The sequence below is a fragment of the Peromyscus eremicus genome, chromosome 4, assembly GCF_949786415.1.
Source record: "Peromyscus eremicus chromosome 4, PerEre_H2_v1, whole genome shotgun sequence".
Taxonomy (NCBI): domain Eukaryota; kingdom Metazoa; phylum Chordata; class Mammalia; order Rodentia; family Cricetidae; genus Peromyscus; species Peromyscus eremicus.
This window is the reverse complement of record NC_081419.1, coordinates 17,816,253-17,836,500: the sequence shown is the minus strand read 5'-3', so window position 1 is coordinate 17,836,500 and position 20,248 is coordinate 17,816,253. Positions and strand designations below refer to the sequence as shown.

At 37.0% G+C, this 20,248-nt stretch overlaps 1 protein-coding gene and 1 long non-coding RNA gene across 2 annotated transcripts in view; both read left to right on the top strand.

Moving 5' to 3' along the window:
• Positions 1-20,248, top strand: part of LOC131907708 (low-density lipoprotein receptor-related protein 1B-like) — a 439,135-nt gene that overhangs the window by 117,821 nt on the left and 301,066 nt on the right. The window lies entirely within an intron of this gene.
• The window catches only part of LOC131909095 (uncharacterized), a 198,878-nt gene continuing 185,140 nt past the window's right edge, over positions 6,511-20,248 (top strand). Inside the window, exon 1 of the long non-coding RNA XR_009378744.1 lies at positions 6,511-6,675. This is a non-coding gene — a long non-coding RNA (uncharacterized LOC131909095). The remainder of the gene's footprint in view (positions 6,676-20,248) is intronic.

Here is a 20,248-nt window from a genome sequence, read left to right as displayed (position 1 = left end):
ATCCAAATGTTCATCATGTGGAAAAGCCATTCTTCAGGTTGGAAACAAGATTTAAATCCCAAAGTGATGTCAAGATTGTGGATAAAAAATGCTCCCCAGGTGGGAAAAGAATGTGAAATTGACTCTGCCTTCTGGTTTTGAGGAGGTTACATAAAAAAAAAATTAAAATGATGTGTACCATGTACAAAGACATTCAGTACAGTTTATTTGTTTTCCAAGGTAAAAATATGGAAGCACTGGATTTCCTATCAGTAGGGGAACTACTAGATAATTACAGTGCAGTCATATAGTGAATTTTTGTTATTCTTTATCACATTAGAGGAAAAAAAATGATGTGTCTCAGTTAAGGTTTCTATTGCTGTGAGGAGACACTATGATCACAGCAACACTTAGGAAGGAAGACATTTAATGGAGTGGCTTATAGTTCAGAGGTTCAGTCCATTGTCATCATGGTGGCACATGGCAAAGGGCAAGTGGACATGATACTGCAGAGGTAACTGAGAGTTCTTAATCTTGACTCACAGGCAAAAGAAAGTGATCTGTCTCAATGGGTGTGGCTTGAGCATATATGAGACCTCAAAGCCTGCCTCTAGAGTGACACACTTCCTCCAATAAGACCATACCTACTCCAACAAGGTCACACCTCCTAAAATACCACTCCCAATGAGTTTATGGGGGCTAATTACATTCAGATTACCACAACCAGCAATACTTGTTTGCTGCTAAAAGGGCAAAGAAGTCAGAGATGGGTAAATACTGACTTATTAAAAGATGAAACATGTCAGCAGTAATCTAGAATGTCAAATACTGAGCTGGCTCAAGCTGGATGCTTGACCAGGTTACACATGCAAACTAGTAGAAGAGGACATATTCTCAGCTCTTATAAAGCTATCCCATGTGGAGCTGGGGACTGAGGCCAGGCTCACTACTTGAAGCCAGAAACTAGAAAGGCAATCTGCATAATTTTGAAAGGAAAACTGGTATCTACATATGTGTGTAGTTTTACACACACACACACACACACACTCTTGTTTACAGCACTTGCTAGCTGCTGCCTGGGCTAGTGACCTCTCTGAAATTAAGTATTAAAAAAAAAAAAATGGAAAAACAAGGTCATGGCAGGTCAAGGAAGATGACATGTTTTCTAATTAGAAGTAATAAAAATATAACAATGTCTGGGGATAAAATCCTACAAAAAGCAAACATGCATTTCTGAATAGAGAATGCTGGAAACTGGGGATGGGGTGAAGTACAAGCAGTGACATTTAAAGATGGACATATGTGAACAGATGGAAAAAAGCACAAAGCTCTCATCTTAAAGACTTCCAGGTACGAAGAAAGCTCTGTCTATGAAAATGAATCTATAAAATTGGACATAACAGAACATGTTATTCATGATTAAATAAAAATTAAATATAAAAATTAAGTAGAATAAATATGTAAGTTTTCTCATAGTGAAAATAACATAGAAAATAATAGCCCTAAAATGAATAATACACACATGCACACAAACACACAGATACATGAACACACACACACACACACACACACATACATGCATACCCATATACACATACACACACATGCTCAGACACATACATACACACCCATGACAAGCAAAGTAATTTCTAAAAGAAATGTGAAGAATAAGAATGTCTTGATCAATTTAGTATACTATAATTAATTACTATAAGGTGGGTAGCTTAAACAACATTCATTCCCAGAGGATTGATTTCCTTTTTGTGGCCACATCACCAGTCTGTATATAGTAGGCTTCTTGATGTATAGGGACTCCACTCTCATGATTTAATTACCTTCCCCAAACCTCATTTCCAGAACTCACACACTAGGGACTAGGATTTTACTATGAATTTTGCAGAAACAGGAAACGTTAATTTCATGGCACCCTTAATAAGAAAACTGAAATGTAAAATTTTAGAGGGATAACATACCATTTGCATCATTTGCGTGATAATTAATATGTTTAGTAACAGAAACGTAGGTGTATGGAGGGGTGCACACATATGGTGCTAGAGTATTTAAATGTGATTTTTTAAATTCAGCCACAATTTCACCTGAAATAATTTATCGTGTATATATATAAATGTTTATGCATTTGAAGAGTGAAATAAACAAATATATTATCTTATATTCATTAAAGGAGAATCATACTTTTGACAAGCTTATGTTGCTTCATTTGTGAAGACCTATATGCCCTTTGGCAAACTCATAAAAACAAATTGACCATATGTTTCAAAGACATCTTTCAAATTAAAAAATAAATGAAAATTTACATAAAATATTTCTTAGATGTAATCTTAAATTAGACATTAGCATCAAATACTTTAAAAAACATGTATGTGATGGTTATTCTTGATTGTCAACTTGACTAAGAATTTCTGAAGAAATTAGTAATGCACACTTCTAGAATACACACTTTTAGGTGTGTGTGTGTGTGTGTAGACATTCACTTAGAAGATTCACTATATGTGTAGCTGAAGAAGACTTGAGAAAAGGGTAAGAATATCATTCTTAGGCTGGAGAAGGAAGGGGCCAGGTGGAATAAAGAAAGAAAATATCATTTAGCAGAGGCATCCTCCCTCTCAGTTTCCTGTCCACCTCTGAGAGGAGGTGGGTAGTCTCTGTCACAGCTCCTATGACTGTGCATTCTGCCTCATTATCAGGCTAACATCAATACTGTCATGGGTGAAAGACTGAAACCTCTAAGGATACGAGATAATATACATAGTTACTCCCTTTAAGTTAGTTATACTCTCAGGTATTTTGGTCACAGCATTGAGAGAACACAGTAACTTGTATAATGGATTTTTAAACTCAAATACTTCCAATCAATAAATAAATCACAGGAGGTGTATTTAAAGTTTTATAATTAAGTTAAATAGGAATGACTTCACGGTAAAAGTTCTATAATGAATTTAAAGATAGGTTGTTTTATATAGCAGCAAATTTGGGCAGACATAATGGAGTTCACATTTACCCTCTGCTACCTTCCCCTGCCCAGGTTTACTCCCCATCAATATCCTGCCACAGAACAGTGCATTTATTAAAATATTTAATATGCAGCAGTAAGCCACACTTCACCAAGGCCCTGTGTTCCAGCAGCATTTGCTGTTGGTATTGTACATTGATGAGCATTAGAAAGTGTATTATTATGTGCATTCACATTAATATGTAGAATCCTCCATACCCCACTTGTTCATCCTTATCTCCCCCTTTGCCTTGGAAACTGTTAATGTACTAAATGTCTTACCAGTTCCAGAATGTCACATATCTGTACTCACACAGTGCAGTGACTTTTCATATTTCCTTCGTTCACTTAGAAGTATGACCTTAAATGTCTTCCATGTTTTTCCATAGCTTATCCACTCCTTTCTTTTTGCACTGAAAAACAATCCACTTTCTGGTTGTACCAATGTGTAATTTTTAAAATTTTTTCATCTACTGATGAATGTCTTGAAACAAACATTTATTAAAGCTTATGCATGGGCTTTTATGAGGATTTATAAGAAATTGCCAGTTAGAAATTTAAACTCTCCTAAGGGGAAGGTGTAGCTGAAGTTTTCCTGGTCCTGCCTGGCCCATGATCAGGACAAATCTCTTTCACCTACCAGTCCCACAGCTACTCAGACCCAAGCAAACACACAGAGACTTATATTAGTTGTAAGCTGTATGGCCATGGTTCAGGCTTCTTGCTATCTAGTTCTTATATCTTAAATTAACCCATTTCTATAAATGTATGCCTTGTCACATGGCTCGTGACTTACCAGTATCTGTCATGGAGGCGGCTGGCAGCATCTCCTGACTCAGCCTTCCATCTCCCAGAATTCTCCTCTCTCCTTATCCTGCCTACACTATACTTCCTGTCTGGCTACTGGCCAATCAGTGTTTTATTTATCAATCAATCAAAGCAACACATTCACAGCATCCTCAGTACTTCCCCTTTTCTTATTTTTTTTTCAAAAGGGAAGGTTTTAACTTTAACATAATAAAATTACATATAACAACATTTATCAAGCAAGAATTACAGTTACAATATCTAGTCTATTTATAATAGTTAGACTATTTGTATTTGGCAAAATTAAAGAAGATATCCTATCTATCCCATATTTGTGAGTCTAAGTTTTCATATCTAACTTATCTTTTATCATGATTAACAAAATTATAACTATCTAGTCTTCAACTACATCAAAGACCTCAGAAGGATATAATATTCCCTGAGAAATGAGAGAAGGATGTAAGCAACTTTCGTGAGTTTTGGGAGAGTAGACAGACCAGCTGGACAGTCATCTAATGTTCCTTTGTAAAGTTGGGGCATCTGTCTTCAGCTCACAGGCCTAGAGTCTCTCAGTCACTTCTCTGTGTCCTGTAAATTGTCTAGCAGTTTCCTCTGTGAAGCAGGAACCTGAAGGACCATTTTGCCAAGCAAAGTCCAGTGGTCACCTTCCTATTGGTCCTGCATGTCCAGTCGATCAAAAAGTCCAGGCAAGAACAGTTTCTTGCCCAAATGGCTATTTTTGCCAAGAAGAAGATAAACTCCATATAGAGTGTCTTCAATGCCCATCCTCCTTTCTGAAGTAAATTGGTGCTGCCAAGAGCAGACATGTCTCACTGTCAAGAACGTCTAAATTTTTAAAACATTTTAAATGCCATATTCTCTAAGTCTTTGGAGTGTTTGAAGATTACCTACCTAATTGAATTATATCTATGTATATGTAGAAAACGTAACAAGACTATAAGTTTGACTATCATAGAAGACTAATTATTAATCTATATGTTTAAATTATCCATTACAATTTAAATGAGTTACATAAACATAATACTTCAAACAAGAATAGAAATATATATATATATATACAATATAACAAAATTAACTTTAAAATTGTATCAATAAACTAAAATCCATAGCAATGTAAAACATTTCAAACAAGTTGTTGTTCTTTAAAAGTAGGTTCATTAATCTACTCTTTCATCCTATCATATCTATATCAGGAAGGGGGAGAGGGCAGGGATGCAAACATTGTAGTATCACATAAGGTAGAGGTTTTTTTCAGTAACAGAACTCATGACTATTCAATGCCATCATTGTGTCTCTGTGACTACACGTTGAGAATGGCAAAGGATATGACAATTGGCAAAACACTTTTAAGTGAGAAAAAATTGAAATATTATTTTTATAACAAAGATTATTTCTTGAAGTCTTAAAAATAAACCTTGTCACATTTTTGTCTCTCTCCAGAGGGAATGAGAGCTATGGCCAAAGCAAGATGTAGGTGTCATTTTTTTACAGCATCTTCTTTTGATTAACTGCCTTTCCAGCGATTGTTATAAATTGATGTTAAGTCGTATTCCTTCACACTAGATACCATTAAAATACACAACATACATTTTCCTGTCAGGTCTCAAAGTCAGGTTAAGAATTATGTATAAAGTGATCCCTAGCAAAAAGATGTAACTAAGCCAGCTGATGAGCTTGGGCCTCTCCTTAACTGGCATCCAGCTCCGTGCTGAGTAGGCATGTCCTAACCATTCACTATGGGTTCCTCTGAGTCACAAAGCCTTGTTCTTGTCTCAGTTTGAATTGTTTTGTTTTCTGCCCTAGTGTTAGATCAGCAAATGCAATGTGAAAAGCAAGTTCAATCTGGAGTTTTAGACCTAAAAGGATGTTCCTTTTTTATAACCAGCCAATGGAATACTTTCATTTATTTCTCACACAAATAACATGGGAAGCTTTTCATTATCTATGTGTCACAAAACTAATGAAATACTTTGTGTATTCCTTTTCATGAGCATTGTACATTTTGCTGTTGATTTTTCTCTGTGAAAATTGTAACTCTTTGCCTGTGTGTTTATTCTGTCTAAGGTTAACCTACTGTGGGATGTTGTTCTGTAAGCTGTGAATATGTGTTGCTCTGATTGGTTGATACATAAAATGCTAATTGGCCAGTAGCCAGACAGGAAGTATAGGTGGTGCAAGCAGATGAGTAATAAGCCTGAGCTAGTGGCCAAGCAGTTATAATTAATATAAGCTTCTGAGTGATTATTTTATAAGTGGGCCATGGGACTACAGTGGCCTGGTGGGACATCTGAACATCTGTCCACAAGCTGCATCATGATGGGCTCAGTGGCCAACACGGATGCACAGAGACATTGTTTCAGTGTGAACCGTGACTGTGAGGAACATGCCAGTAATTGCAGATGTCTGTGCTGAGAACACAGGTTTCTTAGCTTCCTGGGTATCGGTTTCCTTATCTGTAAAATGGAGGTGACATTCCTTTCAATGTCATGATTATTTTCATCGGTAGCTACTGGGAAGTTGCCTGTGGAACTCTAATGCCCCTCAGTTAGTGAAGACACCATATATCTAGCTTCCTATTAGCCAGGTCTTATTTTCCAAGACCAAAATGTGAACTTTCAACCTACTTTCCCCTACAATCAGGAGATGGTAAGTGAATATTGCAATTTGACTGACTGTTATTATGTTTAAGTTGTTTAATTTAATTACAGGTCTATCGATAGACTATGTGGAGAATAAGCTTTATTGGATCAGTTCCGGAAATAGAACCATAAACCGATGCAACCTGGATGGTGGTAATTTAGAAGTAATAGAGTCAATGAAAGAAGAATTAAAAAAAGCTACAGCCTTAACCATCATGGGTAAGTGCAGTGATTCTGTGGTGAGGCTGAATCTTATTGATTAGGAGTTGATTAATTATGACCTATTAAAAGTCTAGCAAAGTTACCGTTTCATTAGCAACAAAGACACATTCAAGCTGAACATCTCTGTGGGTTTTTTCTCATTTTTTAACTTTAGAAAACACACTTTTACAATTATCCAGATTATACACTCAGTGCTGGCATTAAAATTAACTTCACTTAGTTATCAATCCTCAGTGTTGTGTGGATTATACTACTGTATGATTTTTTCCTGGTCTCTGTTGCAGCACTAAGGTAAAAAAAGCTTGCATGTTTCCCTGTGCAGTTGAATTTAGCTCATCTGTTTTTGTAGCCTGGACATGGAAACCACATTAAGGTCATCTGACCAATGATTGAAATCACTCTCTCTACCCTGAAGTGTTACATCTTATAGGCAGATTCTAATGACCAAGTCTCATTTCCATCCCTTTTGTTCAGTATTATGGAGGAATTAGAAAGTTAGGGGAATGTATGTTTTCTACAAACAATAGTCAACTCTGTTGTATTGCTGTTATAAACTATGTGTTGAGAGCTAAGTTTTCCTTTTAAACTGAGTTTCATGTAAATTGTAAGCTGTAAGAGGTGGTCCCCATACAGAAGCGTTGTTTGCTGAGGGGTTTTTGTTTTGTGGATGTTTTGTTTTTGTTTTGACCCATGTGGTCAACCTGCAAGACCAAATGCCCCATGTAGCTTATCAATTGCTGTATTATGTTACAAGAAATGAGAAACAAGATCCTTGTTTATAGTTCCAAACATCAGGATATGTAAAAGAACATAAGAAAACCTTATACCATTTAAAGAAATTCAACCTGAATATGTTTTTTAAGGTTTGTATAATTAGCAAATGGGGCCTTGAAACTATAGAAATTCTACTCCCCATAGTATTTCAGCCCTTTCATTTGTTCATAAATCTAATGTAATGGTGTTTTGTTGTTGTTTTGCTTTGTTTATGAGCACATGAGCACATGATTATATACTATTTAATGATGGGTAAATACTTTAAAATTTATTTTCTAGGCAACCACTTTGTCTTATTACCTGTATTTCCAATCATGAAAACTGCATGAATAAAAGCCAGATATGATAGCACATGTTTATCCCTCAACACATAGAAGGCTAAGGAAGGCTGACTTCCAGGCTAGCCTGGGCTATACAGTAAGTTTGAGACTAGCATGTGCTACCTACCTAGTGAGTATGAGACTAGGTTGTGCTATAATGAGAATTTCTCTCAAATGAAAAATGAAATGAATGAAAATGATGAAGTTTTACATTTAGAAATTATTTAAGACAGAGCAGTGTCTCACTTTCTTGTGAAGAGGGCTAAAAGGAGATGGTTTTCACCTGTCATTGAATACTGTAGCATATATATATATATGTAATATATATATATATATATATTACATATATATATATGCACATATTACCAAAACTATGGGAAATGTAAGCAAATGTCCATTTTATAGTGCTGATTTCTGCATAAATGTCAAATTAAGATCTCAGCATACTCTAGGTTTTTTTTTTTTTGTTTTTTTTTTTTTTGTTTTTTCGAGACAAGGTTTCTCTGTGTAGCTTTGCACCTTTCCTGGGACTCACTTGGTAGCCCAGGCTGGCCTCAAACTCACAGAGATCCACCTGCCTCTGCCTCCCGAGTGCTGGGATTAAAGGCGTGCGCCACCACCGCCCAGCCATACTCTAGTTTTATATGCTGGGATTTTGAGGGGGACTCTACTGATATCCAGGAAGGGAAATGAATTCTCAAAGAGATGAGAATGAAACCCCAGTTCAGATTTACTTCATTAACCTGGATCAGACTTTGGGGAATCTAATGCCAGGCAGTTCATTGTCAGCATCTTTAAAACACAGTACAATTTGAGAAAAGGTTTCCAGGTAACAATCAGTCCAATTCCAGGTGCACAATAAAGCTTAAGGTGTGACTTCATAGAAAGTCCTTTACAAAGTACACGTGACCATGAGTGTGGGTTCTGTAGCTAAAAGGCCAAGAGTTTAGTTGTCTCCAACCGAGACAGCAGAGAGCTCAGCAGGCTACAAGGTACAGATGACATCTCCCGTAAAGATGGGTAAAGAGCTAGAGAAGAAACGGTCTGGGACAATCATTCTAGAGAATTTGGGTGAGATTGGCCTTTGTAACGAAGTGGGCTGGGTCTATGTCCACAGATAGCACAAAGGTTATGAGATCATCAACAAAATCTATTCCTAGCCTTCTGGGCATGAAAACAGGTATTTTTATCTCCTCCATTGAGAAGAGGTCGCTGTGTGCTTAACATTAAGTTTCTTTAGTCATTTGTGGGTATAAGGACCTCTGTGCTCCCAACAAGCTTTGCCAGCTGCCAATACAATATTACCCACCAGGTTTCAGTGGCTGTCTTCTGCTGTAGTGTCTGTTCTGGATCTTACTTTTTTTGGCAGGTTTTTTCCCTCAATTATTTCTTGAAATTGAGATTTTCAAAGATAGATTTTTCTCCAGGTAAGACATTTATACTTATAAGTAAAGAACCTCCTTTTGAAAAATGACTGATTTTTTTTTTATTTCCTGGCATTTGGGAATTTCCTGTACCGTTTATATGTGCTATTAGTCACGTTTAATGTTCTCTTGACAGGATGACTAATAAAAACAACTTAAAAGACTAAGGCTTTATTTTGGCTTCAATGGTTCACTTTATTGGGGCTAGCTACATTGATGGCACAGAGGACCAGCAACAGTCCGGCAGCAGGGTAACACACAGCTGCTGAGGACCGGCCCCTGGGATCAGCCTGCTTGAACTAGGAGGACAGTCGACTATCTCTGGCTAATCTATTCAGATTGTGGTTTTTATCAGTGAATTAATCTGTTCATTATGTAAGAGTCCTCAAGTTCTATTCCTCTCTGGAAACGCCAGGACAGAATTGCCCAGGACCTGTGCTGGATTAACCTACGAATTTCTTAACTCATCCAGGTTGTTAAGAACACTATGTCACATAGCTCAGTGTTGGCACTGTTCTCATTGTCTACACAGAGATACACAGACATGTAATAAACATATGTGTATACACAAACATACACACAGATGTACTCAACCCACATATATACATACGCAAACATAAATGAATGACATCCAGGTTGTTAAGATAACTACATCATGCATTTCAGGATTAATGTTGTTCTGTGTTTACACACACACACACACACACACACACACACACACACACACACACACATAAACTATGTCCGATGGCTTATTTTAAGATTGAAACTTACATTTGTTCTTTAGGATGTTTTTTGTTTGATTGATTTTGTGAGACAAAGTTTCAGCCAAGATTGGCCTCCAGCTCACTATATTATTGAAGATGACTTTGGGCCCTATATCCTCCTAGATCTGTGCTCCACATGCTGACATAGCAGGTTGTGACACCCACCTGGCTTCTATAGGATGGATCTGTGAGATTTCTTACATGACTCAGCACTGTTAAACAACAATATTATATTCTTTATATGACTTTTACATATGTTAAACCTCAAGTAAAAGCAAATATGAAAATCTGAAAGTGTCAGAATAATCCTTCACATCGTGCTCAAAACTTAATGCTTGCATACTTTAAAAAAAAATCAAGCCAAATTACCAAACAATATTTAGGAAACTAATAAATGAGAAGGACTTAAAAAAATGTCATGACACTTTAACAAAATTGACTTTTTACTCCTCCACTATGTGTCTTCATACTATATACTTCATATAATAACATGTATTATAGTATTAAAAACCACAACCGAATAGATGAATTAAATATTTGAGAAGCTTCCACTTCCCCTGCTAACACTACTGATCCTGTTTGGAATGGAATGGAAACCAATGCTAAACTTACAGAACTTGAAATTGTGGATGCAGTCTCAAAAAATGCAGTATGTCCTCTCTTTTGCCGAAAAGGGGGTTGAGTACGTTGTTAGTGAACAAAAGTTCATTGACAGTGTGAGAGAAAGGTTTGGAAGATCAAGAGTCTCAACTGCAGCAGCATTGCAGAGCCACTTCAAACAGGAGTTGGCGAATCTTTTAACAAGTGAATGGCTGTGTATATCTGCTCCTCCGTGACACTGTAGCTTGATTAAAATCAGTTGACCAACACCCACTAACTCACTAAAAGCAGCACACTAACTTCTTACAGCAGCCCACATATCAAAATACAAAGAACATAATTATACAGAAGTGGGTGGGATTTCTAGTTTCCCAGCAAGCTCTGGTCTCACCTTCTGGGCAGGCTTCCTCAGAGTTTGCACTCTTTCATTTTGAGGAAGAAAGAACAATGGCACGGACTGCTGCCTGCGGAGGACGACGCTGTAGCCATAAGAAAAAAAACAAACAACTGAAAGAGTGTCCTCAGTGTGGTCCAGGGGATTATATTCCTCAGAATGTTTAAACAGAAATTTCCTCACAGTGGCACTGAAATTGCACGTCCTGAGAACAAAGAAATTGGCTTGATGCCAAGCAACACTTATATACAAACACACACTAGCTCCCCAGACTGACTATATAGAAGTTTGCATTTAACTGAAATGTAACAGTGATTTGCCTCAAACAGAGACAAAAACATATCTTCTCACTGTTTTCACCATTTTTTTTAAAATTTTCAAAGCTTGTAAACTGTAACCAGTGGGTATCTCACTTTTTGCTTTAGAGTAAGGTACACAAATAAAATGGAGGCAGATTGGAAATGTTGAATATCTGGTACTGTCCAGATGAGAACAGAGCCAGTATCTGACGGGTCTGCAAGCCAATGTGACAAATATCAACAATGACAAAAAGCTAGAGGTTAGAACTGGGAGGAAGGCGCCATTGCTCAAGTGCTTGTCTTGTAAGAATGAGGACCAAATAACAGTCCTCAACACTCAAGTAACACCCCGGGCACAGTGCCATATGTTTAGAATCCCAGTGCTAGGGAGGGGGAGCCAAATGGTTGTCTAGCATGGGAGTCCAGCCAACCTAGTCTGTTTGGTGGGTCCCAGGTGAGCAAGAGACCCTGTTTCAAAACATGTGGTGAACAGCTCCAGAGGAATGATACTTGAGATTGACATCTGGCCTCCATATGCACACACATAAGCAAGCACACATGCATGCACATGCATGCATGTAGCATGAATCTTAAAAGTTCTTATTAATAAAATCAAACCCAGAGGCCAGTTATTGGGGTAAATGCTGGAAGGTCAGAGTACCAGAACAAGCCACAGCTATCTCACCTTGCCAGTTCCTCTCGGCTGGTCCTGTTTCCTCAGACTGGAAGCTTCTGTGTCCTCATCCCAATGGCTCTCAGCTGAACTGCTGCTCGAAGCCTGAATGCTTAACCAGGCCAAATGCTTAACTAGGCAAATGCTTAACCAGGCCAAATGCTGCTAGTTTCTGGTCCTCACGCCTTATAAACCTTTCTGCTTTCTACTACCACTCCCTGGGATTAAAGGCTGCTTTCTGGGATTAAAGGCGTGAGTCACCATGCCTGGCTGTTTCCAATGCGGCCTTGAACTCACAGAGATCCAGAGGGATTTCTGTCTCTGGAATGCTAGGATTAAAGGCGTTTGCTAACATTTTCTAGCCTAAGTATCTTGTGGCTTTTCTGTTCTCTGACCCCAGATAAGTTTATTAAGGTACACAATATTTTGGGGAAGACAATACCACCACACACGCACGCACACACGCGCGCACACGTGCGTGTACACACACACACAATGAATATGGATTAATTTCTCTCTCTTTGAGTGTGGACTTGACTTTAATGACTCCTTTTTAATAAACAGAATGGGACGAAGTGCTGATTTATGACTCTGAGACTAGGATAAACTGTCTGAGGCTTCCTGCTTGCTCTCTCTCTCTCTCGGATCAGTAACTTCAGCAGAGTCAGACCACCTTTATGAGAATAACCAACCAACACTGTGGAGAAGAGCACACAGATAGAAACAGATGTTCACCCACAGCCATGTCTGTGGTCCATTTTGAAAGTAGGAGCTCTAGACTGGTTAGAAACTCTGTAGACTACTCTGCAACCCAACAGCCTTAAAGCAACCTCAACAAGAACTGGCAAAGAGGACTATCTATGCAGTTGTTCCCACATCCCTGCCTTAAGAAATCATAAGAGATAAGAAGCATTTATTGTGTTAAGTTGCTAATCTTTGGGGAAATTTGATACACAGAAATTGATTAACTAATTTGTGTGTTACTCTGTCCAGAGCATTTATTTCTTTATGAACAGATTCCAATGCCTAATGAAATCTATCTGAGTGTCAGTCAGATAAAAAAGCCAAATATTCCCTCAATTATAGTAAACCAGAACTGAGCCTAAGCTCCAATATCTGTACTTGCTTGGAAGAGAACAAGTATCCCTTATAAGATAGCACACTTCTCCGCTCTAAGTATTTTTATCATAAGAAATATTAACCCTTTGTGTCAGACATTTCAATTTTCAAGATGAATACTACAGACATTTATTTAAGATCTCACAAATTAAAAGTATTTTCAGAGATCATTCATCTTTAGGAAATACCATTCAGATATTTATGTTGTGAGAGTTAACAGTCAAATGACATAAAATACCCAACATGGGTTGTTAGTTGAACCTAGACTAGATGTTATAGTTTACCTGAGGTATATGCTGACATAGACATCTTCTGTCTGTTTTTGAGATAAACTCTTACAGGAGAATATAAGTGATGTATTCAGAGCTCCTACCTCTATCAGCCATGGTTATTGAGAGCCATTCAATGTTTCTTTCACTCATACAACAGCTCTGTATTATTGCTGACTCTATATACCAGTCACTGATGTATGTGGAGAGAGCAACACGGACTTCATAAAGCTTGGCCAATAATGTAGGAGGTAGATAATAAAGAAGATAAACAGCTAGTAAATGATGTGATTGTTAAGAGTTGGCAGGGGTCGAGGGTGGAGAACAGAGCAAGGAGATGAAGAGTTCATGGCAGAGATAACAATTGCAGTGAGTACTGCAGAGGGCTTCCTGAGGATGGTGTCATCTGAGGAAAACATGAAGAGACACTACAGGAAGAATAGCAAGTGCCATTTGAACTGACCAGAACTGCTTGAGTCATTTTACAGCTTCATGCTTCAAAGACTACTGCAACTTTAAAATAACTCTTTCCAGATGGTTGCAAAAGCTTTAGATATATTTTCCCTATCCTATTCCTGAGATACAGGCTGGGCTGTGCTTCCTCTGTTCTCCAGTGACTGGGGAGTTCACCTGCTCAGATGTGATATACATTTTGTCTACTGTGACTGTTTGAAGAAATTGTTAACCCCTTTGAAGTTCTGTCTAGCTAATGATTGAACTTCAAATTCTCACCAATTTCTAAAGGCAATCTTGCCAACATTCTGTTCTTAATCACCAGAAATGGCAAACACAAAGCCCTAAAACGTAAGAACAGAAGCTGTAAATAATATCAGTCACCATTATTCTTATTTTTTAATTGCCAGTTTTAGATGCAATTTTCTATTACATGTACACTTGAGGTTGATAAAATAGTGGTATGCTAAACATCTTCGTACACGATTTTCTGATAGTTTGTGCTTAGAAAGAATGTATAGCCAGCAATCGGTATCAACTTATTGGTTACCAGCTTTTGCCGTTGTGAGGCCCTCTTGCTTGTTTGATTTTGCCTTCGGACACATCTGACATGGTGCTCTCTAATGATGGCTGAAGAATACAGTGACCTAAACTCCTTAAACAGTTGATACTCAATGTTAAGTCCCTTTGTGAGGAAGAGTACTAGTTTCAAAGTCTGACTGTTATCAGGGTTTGTGGGTTGCTTAATGATTTTATTTAACTTACTATTTCTTTCTTCTATTCATGTAAGCAGTTTGAGAGTAAAATACCTATATTGTATTCATGCCAAAGAAAAAGCGAAAAAAATCAATTTGTGAAATTAAGAAAAAATGTATCAGTGAAAAAAACATATTGGCAGAAATAGGCTTATTGATATTTGCAGAAAATTAAGATGTAAATCATAAAACGGCATCATGAGAGCTACTGTGCATTTTACACTGTTTGGGTTGAACAGGGAAGAGCAACTGTAGAGGGATCAGGGACATCAGACAGAACTGTAGATATTACACAGATCCAAAGAAGACCATAAGTTTATATAGGAAGTCACTGGCATATGGATTTAAGGATCAGCAAACTATTTCAACACTAGGGATCTTGATTTAGTCCATTATAAAGTGTCAGGTAATAATTTGTCAAGTTTTGCTAGATTAAGTGTTTTTAGTCTATATAATAACAGATTGGGTATGAACTTGAATTTGACTTGTGTGCCCTACTACCATCGCTTTTGAGCTAAATATGCATTTTATCTAATATTCTGTTGTAAATAAAGTGAATACCCTGGAAATGCCTTCTCTCGCACACACATACACACAGAAACAGACTTAAACCTCCAGGGTTCTTCTACACTCAGTCAAGTTGGCAAGGACAATAACAGTACACAGTCATTATATGTATATATATATATATATATATATATATATATGTGTGTGTGTGTGTGTGTATGTATATGTATATATGTGTATATATATGTGTGTATATACACACATGTATATATATGTATATATATATGTGTGTATATACACACATATATATCCCCATATATGTGTATATATATCCCCACTCTATCTATCTATCTATCTATCTATCTATCTATCTATCTATCTATCTATATAATGCAGTGACAGTAATATATGTGCATTATATATTATATATATATGGGGAGAATTACAGACTAGAAGAATTTTGAAAAGAATTTTCTTCCCCTCATATTTCTGAAGGGTAGAAATCTAAAATCTGTGTGCAGGATGACCAAATTCTAGGAAAGGCTTTCTTTCTTGCTCCTGATGACTTCTTTCTAAAATGTTATTATTCCTGTGTCTGCGAGCTGGGGAGCATGTTGCTAGGGGCTGAATGTGGTGGTCAGAGAACAGCTTATGGAATGGGATTTCTCCTCACACCCCCACATGTGTTCTGGGAATCAAACTCAGGTTGTCAGGCATGTAGGGCAAGGGCTTTACCACTAATTCATCTTGCTTCTCTGATCCATACCTATCTCTTTCTAAATATAGATGGCAAAGGATCAATCAGTTACATTTATTATGTGGTAAAATCACAGAGATAAGATTAAATAAAAAGGTCTGGACAGACGGACCAGCTGTTGAGAATCCACTACCAGATGATCTAGATTGGATTCCCAACACCCACTTGGGGGCTTATAACCATCTGTAACTCCAGTTCCAGGGCATCTTATGCCCTCTTGTGTCCTTCACAGACACCAGGCACACACATGGTGCATATCCATATTTTTGGGCAAAACAGTTATACACATAAAATTCAAATAAGTAAATCACTAAGAAACTCATATAGATACGTATATTCAAATTCTTGTGATAAGTTTTTATACTTTTATTTTCTGACAGTAATCTGAGCCCTTCACACTCCAAAATACCCATTGTTCTATAGAACCTTGGGGATTTGGTAGTGCTTAGAAAACTACAGCTGTTTTTCTTGGTGACTTTGTTCTGAGAAATGGAGCTGAAATTACCTTTCCTGTTATGTTTGATTTTTAAAATTTCATCTTTTAAAACTTGGGAAAGCACTACCTGGTCTTGGGAAATAGTGAGAGGGCCTATGATGACTACTTAGCCAGGGATAAGTATTTTGAGCACAAGGAGAGATCACTGTCTTAACAATGCAGCTGGGATAGGAGGCACTGGTAAGACAAGAATGAAGTATGCAGATCACTGCACAAAAGTGCAAGTGAAGGTTTGGGGTTGCTTAGTTTCCTTTGTGTTGCTGTGATTAAATACTCTGAAAAAGGCAATATAGAGAAGGGTTACTGCAGATCAGAATTCCAGATTGCAGTCTAGCATTGTGGAGAAATCAAGGCAGTAACTTCAAATAGCTACTACGCTGGCTGGTTTTATGTCCACTTGACTCAAGGTGACATCATATAAGAGAAGGGAACCTCAATTAAGAAAATGTCTCTATAAGATCAGTCTGGAGACAAGTCTGTGGGACAGGGAAGAGGGGAGGGCATGTGAATATATTGTTCCGAATATATTGTAGGAATTTTTTAATCTAAAACAAAATAAGCAATCCAACTTGGAAAAGAAAAAGAAGAAAAAGAGGAAGAGGAGGAGAAGGAGAAGGACAAGAAGAGGAAGAAGAGGAGGAGGAGGAAGAAGAGGAGGAGGAGGAGGAAAAGGAGAAGAAAGAAAATTGCACCTTGGAGGACTATTCAAAATAAGGTTGAATTTACAAGGTGGACTATGGTCAATAATCTTCTTTATTAAAAAGTGGCCTATAGAATGTGATACCCTAGTTGCAATATAATAAAAAATAGGAAGAAAATGAGTTCAGATAAAAATTAATGTATAATTGCTTTGGGCACAAGTAGATTTAAAGAAATGGTTGCATGCTTTTATTCACATAAAGAACTGATAGGCCAGAAGTTAAAGCTAAGTAATAATTACTTCCTATCCTATGTACACTGCCTAGAATTTAAAAAGAAAAACACCCTTACAAAGAAATAATGAAATATCTGAAAAGACAGACCTGTGGGTTTGAAATGGTAAATAATTTTTGTTAATGTTAGGATGAATATAAGAAAATACAAATTCATTCCTGAAAGTTTAAATTTTTTTTGTTTGTTTTTTTTGAGACAGGGTTTTTCTGTGTAGCTTTGCGCCTTTTCCCGGAACTCACTTGGTTAAAACTCATAAAGTTAAAATTTCAATAGATAGTAATAAGTATAAGTAAAATAATGGCAATCTAGATAAAAGAAACATCTGCCACTATGATCATAATTATGTTTTAAAAGCAGATAAATGTTTATTTAGAGTGACTACAACCATAAATGTTGATATTTATTCAAATAAGCATTAAAATCTGAAACAATATATATAATCATCTCTGATATGTTATCTGTATATATATTGCATATACATTTTATATATGCAATAAGGAAGGAATATATTGTATAGTGTCTGTTCTCAAATGAACTGAACAGCTTAATGGAACAACAATTAGTAAAGAATCCTCTAACCACACAGAAGCCAAAATGTTCCAAAATAAAACCTTCCATAAATTAAGTGCTTTAAATTGTTCAAGGTAGTCTCACAGCTAGATCCAACAGCATTATCTGCTGTAATAGTAAGAATGAGTGATCTAGCAGCAACAGAGATGGCTAAACATTTAAGATCACTTGTTATTCTCACAGACGACTCAGGTTCGGTTCATAGCACCCATATGATGGCTCACAACCTTCTATACATTCAGTTCTAGGGGATCTAGTGCCTTCTGAGCTCTTCCAAGACCGAGCACATGGTGCACATACAGGCAAAATACTCATACACATTTTTTAAAATATAATTGATGGTCTATATAAATAAAACATTCTAATATCTAATTTACAGAACTTACTGTACACAGTTCTCACAAAAATCCCCTGGGAGAAGGACCATTAGCATTGCTTCCTTTAGAGATCCCAGCTGAGGCTAGTCAGCCTAAATTAATTGCTCAAGGTTACACGGTTAACCGATAGTGCCTTTAGCTGTCTTAATCATAGTAGTGACACATTAAAGCATGCATTCCTTGAGGAATTTATTCAGTAGGTGCACTTATCTCAAGTCACATGTGCACTGAGAAGTATATAAAGAATTTACTTTTCAGTGCTACTTGTGATAACATAAATTCTTAAAAAAACAAACAAGCAATAAAACCCCTTAAACATATCCACTATAAAGGAATAACCAAATATACAATAGAACACCCATAAAGCTAGTTCATAAAGTTGCTGAAAGTGAGGTTACCATCAGTTCTGGAGCCGCAGTGAGATACCACAGATAGAATGACTTTAATGATAAAAACGTATTATCTCAGAATTCTGGCAACTGGAAACTTCAAGTCCAAGAAGCAGGTGTAAGGGCTGGGACTGAAGTGGTACAGCATGTGCCTAGCAAATACAACACCCTGAGTTCAGTGTCCAACATTGAAAACAAATCCCTGTTGCTACAAGCTGATTCCTGATGAGGACTCTCTCTGCTTAGGAGAGCAAGATGCCCAGTTATTCTTCTAATCTTGGCATGAGTACCTTTGTGATGACCTTCACTCACACCCCTCACCTCCCAAAGATCCTATACTCAAATGTGAACATATGGAGTCACAACTTCAAACATGAATAGGTCAGATGAAAACTGAACACAGCTTAGCCGCTTTAAAGATATATTTATCTATTGATGTATTTCTAAAATATAGCTTTAAATGAAGATAACTAGGTTTTAAAAGTCCTGCAGAAAGGTTTATTTTAATCACATATTTATATGGTTTAATCATGTGATTTTAACTATTGTGCTTAAATATTTAGCTTAGTAACTATTATCCAAGACCATATAACTCTATACCAGTTTACACTGTAGTGTCAAGTGACATGATAACCATACTTTGGAGATAATGTGACTAAAATATTACTTGTAAAAAACATGGGGGTCACCTGTAGTCAAAGCTAGATTTCTAATTATTTTACTTTCTCCATTGGGAAGCTTCCTTCCACACCAGAAATTATCAGTGCTGGGTGACTTTGTCCATGGGGACATTTAAAACATCCTCAGATATATGAATAATGAAATCACTGCTGTCAGGAAGGAGATAAGGACTAGGCTACTGGCAAGCACCCTTCAGGTGTAGAACAGATCCCTGAGATAAATACTGGGATAAAAATCACGAGATTGAGAAACCTGCACTATTCCAAAGACTCCATTGATCATTGGAGGCCATGCACATCTACATAGATAGTCCTTATAGTTTTTGTGACTGTGGGCCTATTGAAGATTAGAGACAAAAAACAAACAAACAAACATAAAACATAAAACATAAAAAAACCCACAACTTATAAAAGAGAGAAAGTGAACTCTGTAGTTAATAAAAACTGATAGGATGAAGTATTCTCAGAGAGAAAGAGTAACCAAAATAAAAGAGAAGATAATGCAATTATTTTCTGTTTCAGTGGTTTGAAAGAAACAGGGCTGGCAAGATGACTCAATAGGTTAATCTCTCTGCTACCAAGCTTACGCATGAGAGTTGCATCCCTGAAGTCCACTGGAGTAAGCACAGAACTGTCTCAGGCATCTATCCTCTGAATAATTTTAATCTAAGGAAAATAATCAGGATCTCTCCCCTCTTACTTTTGTACTTAAAAATTGTCCTTTTATGGCTGGGGAGACGGCTCAGAGGTTAAGAGCACTGGCTGTTCTTCCAGAGAACCTGAGTTCTATTCCCAGTGCTGACATGGTGGGTCACAACCAAATATAAAGATCTGGTGCCCTCTTCTTGCCGGTAGGCATGCATGCATGCAGAACACTGTATACCTAATAAATAAATCTTACAAAAAGGTTGTCCTTATACTGCTATTTGAAATTGCATTTTTAAGTCATTATTGTCTATAAAGTTATGATTCCAGTTTAGGCTTTTTAAGATGATAAGAACACAGCAGGATACC